Source organism: Benincasa hispida, unplaced genomic scaffold (genome assembly GCF_027475165.1).
Source record: "Benincasa hispida cultivar pf3 unplaced genomic scaffold, pf3_genome.v1.1 HicScf84, whole genome shotgun sequence".
NCBI lineage: Eukaryota > Viridiplantae > Streptophyta > Magnoliopsida > Cucurbitales > Cucurbitaceae > Benincasa > Benincasa hispida.
Window position 1 is genome coordinate 149,730 of NW_028326976.1, and position 9,184 is coordinate 158,913.

Here is a 9,184-nt window from a genome sequence, read left to right on the forward strand (position 1 = left end):
AGATCCACCGAGAAAAACTAATTTTACTACTTTTCAAAAAGTGTGCTAGTCTTAAAGGATGGAAAGTTGAGAATGTTGTTTCTGACAATTTCTCCTATTATTTTCTACGTCAAGGTGGTCGGGTTGTATATATTAATTTCCTTTCAAATGTCAAATCTTTATAAATATTATTTGGTATGGACAAGATTTTAGGGTTTCTAATATTAATTTCCTTCCAAAGGTTAAATCTTCATAGATAAAAATAACACGATATAACCCATCAATGGAAGGAAAGTTATTTCAAATGAAAAAATTGTTGAAAATATTTGCAAATTTTAGAATCTGCCAATGATAGATACTGACATAGATTATCATTATCTATCAACATCAATAGTTTATATTTAAAAAGAACCCTCAATAAATTGTGTGGTAATTTATTCAATGGTTTGAATTTATGTGATAAAAATCTTGGGCCAACAAACGATACGAAAGCAGCCTATAAATAGACATGCCTTTTTAATCAAAAGGTGTCTCACCAATAGTTTCAAAATCTCAAGTGAATAACATACATCTTTTTCTTTTTTTTTTTTTTTCCTCTTTCAAAAAGGAATAATTTTTAAAATTTCAAAATTTCCTGCTTCAATTATGGAAGCCAATGACATTCCTGATACTAAGCGTTCTACTGCAAATTTTCATCCTAACATTTGGACTGATCATTTCCTTTCATTTACCTCTGATGATGCATTGGTAAAACTAAATTTCAAAATTGCCTTTATTGAATATTTTATTTTAATTATTTGTCATTTATTTTGTTTGTATAACTTTTATCTAATACTTTTGTATTTCAGAAAGTAGACGATGGAACGAAAGAGCAAATTGAAAAGTTGAAAGAAGAAATACGGATGATGGTGGTTGTTTCTATGGAAAACCCATTGGAGAAGCTGATATTGGTTGATTCGATCCAACGACTAGGTGTATCTTATCATTTTGAGAATGAGATTGACCAAATCTTAGAACATTTATATGTGTCTTATTCCACTTTATTGAATAAAGATTGTGATGAAGATCTCCATACTATTGCTCTTCTATTTCGACTCCTAAGGCAACAAGGTTATAGGATTTCATGTGGTAAGTTATGCACAACAATTGTTTTTTATTTAGTTTTAAAAAAATTATATGTTTTGTTTAAATTGCAAATTAAGCTTATACATACTTTTTTAATTTATTATTTTCGGTGTAATGTTGCCTGCTTTATTGGAGTGTTTTAAAAGATCAAGTCACATTTTGAAAATTAAATAAAAAAGTATTTTTTTTAATATTGATATGGCTAAGACTACCCATGTTTAATTAAAATATATGAAAATTAAATCAATGGTTAAAAACGTTGTAAGAAAACATGCACAGTTTTAAAAATCTATAAAGAAAAAACTAATACTCCTTTGTTAACCATTTTGGCCTTGTTTGGTAACTACTTGGTTTTTTTATTTTGAAAATTAAGCCTTTAGATACTACTTTTATCTTCAAATTTCTTTCTTTATTATCTACTTTTTACCAATGGTTTACAACCAAGCCAAATTTTGAAATTAAAAAAATAACTTTAAAAAACTTGTTTATATTTTAAGATTTTGGCTAAGAATTCAACAATTCTATTTAAGAAAAAAACGCAACATATTGTAAGAAATGGGAAGAAAATAGTCTTGATTTGAAAAACCAAAAAACAAAATAATAATAATAAATAAATGGTTACCAAACGAGACAGTTGTGTTTGATTTTTTTTTTTGAAGGTTAAACTTATTTCCTTCCCATTTTTTATAATGATTAGTATCTTTCCTAGTACAATGGTTGAATTCTTAATCAAATTTCAAAACACAAAAACATATTTTTAAAAATTATTTTTTATTTTTCAAATTTTTGCTTTGTTTTTTAAACCAATAATAAAAGATACATAACAAATGAAGAAATTTTGAGATGAAAGTAATGTCTATTGTGGCTTTATTTTTAAAAACAAAAAACAAAAAACGAAATGGTTACCAAATGAGACTTAAACGAGTATAAAGAGAGTCTTAAGACAAATTAGAAGTTACGAATAAAGAATTTGGACTTCAAAAATTATAATTTGTTTAAGAACTATTTATTAATTTTTTTAAGTCTAAACTTAAACAGATATATTCTCAAAATTCATGGATTCATGGACAACAGTGGAAAATTTAAAGAATCATTGTGCAATGATGAAAGAGGAATTTTGAGCCTATATGAAGCATCACATATGAGGGGACATGGGGAAGCTGTGCTTGAGGAAGCTCTTGAATTTACTACCACACATCTTAAAACATATATTGAATACTCAAATAATCCTCATTTTGCATCTGAGGTTAGCAATGCCTTGAAATTGCCTATTAGAAAAAGTATTACAAGAATCAAGGCAAGAGAGTATCTGGGAATATACCAACAAGATCCTTCCCATAATGACACTTTGCTTACATTCTCAAAACTAGACTTCAACATATTACAAAATCTTCACCAAAAGGAGCTAATTGAAATCTTCAGGTACTCCTACCATTATAATATGCTTCCATTTTCGTATCAATCAAGATAAGTCTAACTGACTTTATTGTCATTATTTGTAGATATGAACCGTTATAATATGTTTTCATTTATTATTATTATTATTATTATTATTATCATTATCATTATTATCATCATTATCATGATGATGGGTGCAAATGGTATCGAAATTCCAACTATTAGGAAGAAAGGTTTTGGTAACAATCATAGTTTAATGTTCGTTTGGGATTTGTATTTGCATTCCTAAAAAGTGATTGAGGAAAAATCTTAGCCACCTACCCTTTTTGGTAAATCAAATTACTAATTAATATAAGAGAATCGTGTCTAAATTTTAACTATGCTGTCAAAACTTTTAGATTCAAGGTTTTCTAAAACTTTGTTAATTTGTTAACGATTTTAATAAATATGTTATAACAATATCCAGCCACATTAATATATTTTGTCATATCTATTTTCAAATTTTAATTGATTCAATTTTTAATAATAATTATGTTTAACTATTATCAAATAATTTTGATTAAACTAAATTAGTTAAAATTTAAATCATATGAAATTAAAAAAATATATTGTAACAAGTTATAAAATAACTATCCAAATGAAAACAAGTAAAATAATAGGCCTATTTTGATTCATATAACTAAACCACACAAATTTAATTATAATTTACCAAATATTATTTTAATTCTTTTTACAGTTGATTTTTCTATTAAAAAAAAAACACTGTACACTAATTATTTTAAAGGAAAATTTTCAAGGATAGAAAAAATATCAAACTATTTATAAAAATATCTAGAAAAAAAAAAAGACATGGATAGTTATTAGTGTCTATATTTAACCATGTACATGCTTTCTTCTCTAAAAAAAAATGAAAGGAACAAAATATTCATGCAAACGTTAATCAAGAATCCATTTCATTTTAGTTTTCTTTTTTGTTCTTTTCTTTTATTTAGTACAAGTGGGTATGGAAACTTGAACCTAACATTAGACATGAAAATTCTTTAAAAGTACAATACTTATTCAGACGATTTTTCAAAACATTGATTTCGAATTGTCAGGTAATACATTTTTTTTTTATTCCGACAATATGTGGGGTGAAAAAATCAAACATCTATGTCAAGGTCAATATTCGTATTCAAAACTTGATTTGATTTTTTAAAATTAAATATTGATAAAAAAGTAGACAAAAAAAATGGAAGAAATTGAATGTTTATAGGTCTGATTTTCAAAAACGAAAAATTAAAACTCAAATAGCTACTTAACCGCAACCAAGTTCATATATGATTTGACTGAAAGGAATTATTAATCTATTATTAATATCTTTTATTACTTGCATCTAATAATCAATGTTGATCGTATGATGATTACATTGGAGTTAACATGCAAGAAGCGGAAACAATTAGGATCTTAAGTACTCCAATTCCATCAATTTTAGCAATATAGCAATCATGTTCATATGAAAAAAATAGGGTTTCATAAATTATACCATTGTTGAACTCTTCAATTACTGAAATCAAGTTTAAATCTTCACATCAAAACCTTGTAGATCACAATTTTATATTCCATACATATCTCTAGGAACTTAGATTGGGTGGTGGAACCCAAAATGAAGTTGAATCATGAAGGAATTTTGGAGAAATTTTCCAGATTTTGTGTCAATGATCTAGAGTGAACATCTTCTCTTCCAACCTTCAATTGCATCACTTTCTTGGCATATGTCATTTTTTTTTTTTAATTTTCCTTTAACATGCAATTTCATTTCCTAGGAGTTTGACACAAATCCCACTTAATTTTAATGGTAATATGAGTATTTAAAGTGGAAAAATCCCACTTAGGGTATTTTTCCATTTTCAATTGAACTTTTTAATTTTAAATTTAAGATTGAATTTTTATTTTGAAATCAAAATTCAAAAAGATAAAATGTAAAAATAATAATATTAATTCAATAATTAATAATTAATAATTAATAATTAATTCTAACAATTAATTTCAAATGATTAATTAAACAACTTTAATTAATTAAACTAATTTAGTATTAAATTAAATTAAACACCACTTTTCCAACATGAAGCCTTATTCATGTAATTAATATTTAAATCATATATAGTTTCTAATTTTTCAATTTTGTTTAATTTTATAATTAAACGTATAATTATATCATGTATAATTACTAATTTCCTTAATTTGTATTTGAAGGCTTCAATTTTATTCATCGCATGGTTCTAGGGTTTAGTCTGTTTATATGCTAGTAGGGGAACTTAATGGACCTACAAATCATGGGCTCCAACGATCTGAGATTAACCTGCTAAACTCTTTAACCTAATTAACCAACATTCTTTAACTACTAGGTCACTCCACTAAAGCTCAGTAGTTGCACTCACCTCACTTTTGATATATTTGTGTCTATCTTATTTAACCATAATCAGTAAGTCGACCCTTCAAAGGCTCTTCATAATAACGGTCGGGTCAAAAGTTGTTTTACCCCCGAGATTACATCATGCTCTTTAAGTATCGCCGAACCTTAATGAACAATTGGTTTGTGATCAAATCACTAAACCGAGTTCCTCTCGGGCCAATGAGAGGGTGGGACCCTTTGTTCAAGAACCACAGTTATTACTTAAGGGAACAACTTCTCTACTATCCAGTCTTACCTATGAAATGAGAGGCTTATTAAGCCGGTGCTATAGGGCCAACTCTTACCTATGCAAATCTAAGGATAGTTAGCTCAGGATTAAATTCAAGTTAACTAGGTCATTGCTTTGAAATAGCCGTTTTAAATAGTACACAATGTTATAAATTAAGAATCACTTATTTCTTGGTCTGTATTATACAAACTCTTTGTATAGGATGCCCACTCGCATGTCTCTGCATAAATGATTTAAGATTACATCGTTTGTACTAAGTACAAAGTAAGCCACATCTAATAGTGTTTCCAAAATAAGGTACCGAGCCTTATCCATATACTATAAACCATTTTGGCTATCTACTCGAACTTGATCTACTCTTATATCTCCACTTAAAGTCCAGGTACTCATGTAACAACCATGGATCGTAGTTTATTGGATTTGATACTATTTACATATTCTAAAATAATTTTATTGAACAAAAGTTGAATAACATCTTTATTGCAAATAGATTATAGTACTCTTATAAACAGCGAGTTCTAGAATATATAACCGAACAGATTAATGACAATGATTCATTGTCATTCAAAATGAAATATGAAAAAGTAGAAAGGATAAATATATGTTATCAAGATTTTAATTTTTAGAGTCACCCATCCTTGTTCTAAGGAAAACTAAATACAAAGTAAAATGAGATGAAAAAGTTCATACAATTTTACTTAATATCAGAGTTGATATACTTATTTATCAGAGTTAATTCCTTTTTCTTCCCATAAAGAAATTATTTCTACATTTAACGTTGATCTTTGTTGATAACAATGAAAATTTTGAAATAATCTTAATGCAAATAATAAATTAGTATAGGTGGTGGAAAGAATTGAACGTCCCAACGAACTTTCCATTTGTGAGAGATAGAATTGTGGAGAATTACTTTTGGGCATTGAGTGTATATTTCGAACCTCATTTCAATGTGGGAAGGAAAATATTGACTAAAGTGATCGCCATGGTCTCAATTATGGATGATATTTATGACGCTTATGGAACATTTGAAGAACCAAGTCTTCACTTTAGCAATCAACAGGTTACTTTCTTTACCCTCTGACTTTCTTCAAAATTCTTTTTCATTTTTATATGTATAGTCCATATATACTTGAAACAGAATTGAGTATGCTTTAATCAGTTATACAATGTCTTTAATTTTTTAGATGGGACATAAGCATGATTAATCTACTCCCGAAGTATATGAAAGTTTATTATACAACTATGCTCGATCTTTTCGAAGAGGTTGATAACGAGATGGCTAAGGATGGAACATCGTATCGTGCCCACTTTGCAAAAGAAGCGGTAATTAAATATAATCCTTCTCATAATTTCCTATTAATACCATTAATCTTGCTATCTTTCTTTGCATGTATAAGAAGTTTCAACTTTATTTATGTATGAATAGATGAAAAGGCAAGCTGAATACTATTTCAAAGAAGCTGAATGGCTGAACAAAAAGTATAAACCAAAATTTGAAGAATACATGGAAGTGGCTCTAGTTAGCTCAGGTTATGGGCTACTTGCAACTATTTCATTTGCTTGCATGGGTGACATTGCAACTCAAGAGGTATTTGATTCGCTTTCTGAGTGCCCCAAAATTCTTGAAGCCTCAACCACCGTTTGTAGACTAATGAATGATCTTGTCTCCGACCAGGTATGGGTCGCTCTCACTACTTTAAATAAGCCAATAATATCACATGGATTCAAGTATCAATCGATTTCACGAAATACATTTGTCGATATATCTACAGTTCATGATATTTAACAATGACATTGAAATTTAATATAATTATTATAAATATTCATAAAATAATAAAAAAATTAATCTATTAATCCAAATTAATATGACTATAAAATGCTAAAAACAATATATAAGAGTGAAAGGCCAGAGATATAGATGCCGTAAACCTCTCTCCGATAATAAACCCTAAATAGTAATCAAAGAACAGATTCGGTGATGGAAATATGAGATGGACACGCAACACAACAGTGATTAAGAAAGAGATTGATGAGAATATGGAGTTGAAAGCATGGAAAGTAACTTTGCCCCTATTCTCCTATGAGTCTTAATGCATTTGTTCTCAATAACTTCTAAATTATTCTAACATTAGGAGAGAATAGCTTGTATAAATATAAGTTGTCAAATATATTTTCATAGTTTATAAAACAGCAATGCTCATAGAGACTAACATTTTTGGGGAAAAAAACAATTTTCATAGTTTATAAAACAGCAATGCTCATAGAGACTAACATTTTTGGGGAAAAAAACAATCGACAAGAAACTAACGGGAAGAACTAGTTATCTAGATTTATTGAAAGTCGAGAGACAAAAATTAGACAATTGAAAATACAGAAACCAAAATGAAACAAAACTCAGAGTTTAAGAATTAAGCAGTGTGTTAACATGAAAAATATATTTATTATTAATTCAAATGAATTTTACAATTCTTATGATTCAACAATATTGATATATATATTATATATATATATCTCCGTAAAATTGAAATTTTGATAACTCACATTGGCATTGATAACATCAAGCTTTGCTCCATTATTAATTTATATATGTTTACCTTTTTAATTTTTGTAGTTTGAGAAACAAAGAGAACATGTCGTCTCTGCCACTGAATGTTACATGTACAATTATGGTTGCTCAGAAGAAGAAACCTGTGCTGAATTTCGAAAGCGAGTAGAAGATGCATGGAAGAATATAAATGAATGTTGTTTTCATCCTGCCACTGTTCCAATGCCATTTTTATTGTGTGTATTAAATCTCACCAGAGTTATTGCCTTGCTTTATTCTGACGAGGATGGATACACAAATTCTAAGGGTAACACAAAAGTTCTTATCAAGGCTCTTCTTGTTGAACCAGTGCGTCTTTAACTACTTAATGAGGCAACGTTTGTGAAATCCAATATTTATGGGTCAATTGTGTACTTATAACTTGTAATATATAGAATGTGAAGGGTCCATAATGATATTATGTTTTTTTTATCAAATTTATCATCGAAACAACGTTTATGAATATATATGATATTTTACCAAATATAGTGGTATGGGTTTTAGTGATGCTTCTAGTTTATATGAGTTGAATTAACTTTGTGTAATAATTTTTTTTCTTCTCTTCAAATTGTAGTTGAAATCACAGTACTATTGTCTACTTAAATTAATCAATTTACTTCTTGATTCAACAAGTTTATCCAAATCACCACAAAAGTTGTATGTTTTCAAGCCTCCGTCTTTACTTTCCTCAACCTCTTGGAAATTACCATATTTATAATAGGAAAACTCTCTTCCACTGCTTATGTAAAATGGTTGGGATAAAAAATTATTAAAGTATGTTTTGAATATATTTTCAAGTGTGAATGTTCGACTGAAGGAATGAGTCACATGGGGAATTGTAAACCCCAAAGTCAGAGGAACGAGCATTTTTGGGGACTAGCCCGCTTCCCATTACTCGACGAAGGCTATTGTCCGATCCTCTTTCATGAGGAATCGTTTTAGTTGCTTCCCCTTATACCTGATAGAAGTTAAAGAAGTCAAAAGACTACTTGTTTCCCCTTTCTCATTTTTAGCAAAATATTTCTCAATTTGAGCAAGGAACTTATTGACATTTTCACTTTCCGTGATAGAGTCATGAAAAGACTCCGGAATGGAGTGCCTAATGATCATTAGACACATGCGATTTAACCATTCCCACTTCTCTATATTAACCATATTTGGTTGTTTCTCAGTAGAAGTAGGTTTATAGGTCCTTAATGCAAGGTCCAAATCCATATATCCAAGAAGTATCTCTAGGCATTCCTTCCAAATCTTGAAGTTCGATCCATTCAAGTTAGGGATTGAACTCAGATTTTCAGATATTTGAGTAAGACCAACTAAAACAATAAACAACAAAACATATGCTCACAATTAAAATATAACAAAATAATTTCACATATGTGGTGGGTCCCTTTAACAAGATACCTAACACGAC

The 9,184-nt window shown here is 28.6% G+C and overlaps 1 pseudogene across 1 annotated transcript; it reads left to right on the forward strand.

Moving 5' to 3' along the window:
- Positions 1–543: 543 nt before the first annotated feature.
- On the forward strand, positions 544–8,277 carry LOC120091908 ((+)-gamma-cadinene synthase-like; annotated as a pseudogene). Its single transcript, XR_016527284.1, has 7 exons — positions 544–726; positions 828–1,107; positions 2,143–2,526; positions 6,030–6,246; positions 6,371–6,509; positions 6,613–6,861; positions 7,798–8,277. The product of XR_016527284.1 is annotated as a (+)-gamma-cadinene synthase-like (transcript).
- The last annotated feature ends 907 nt before the right edge of the window (positions 8,278–9,184 follow it).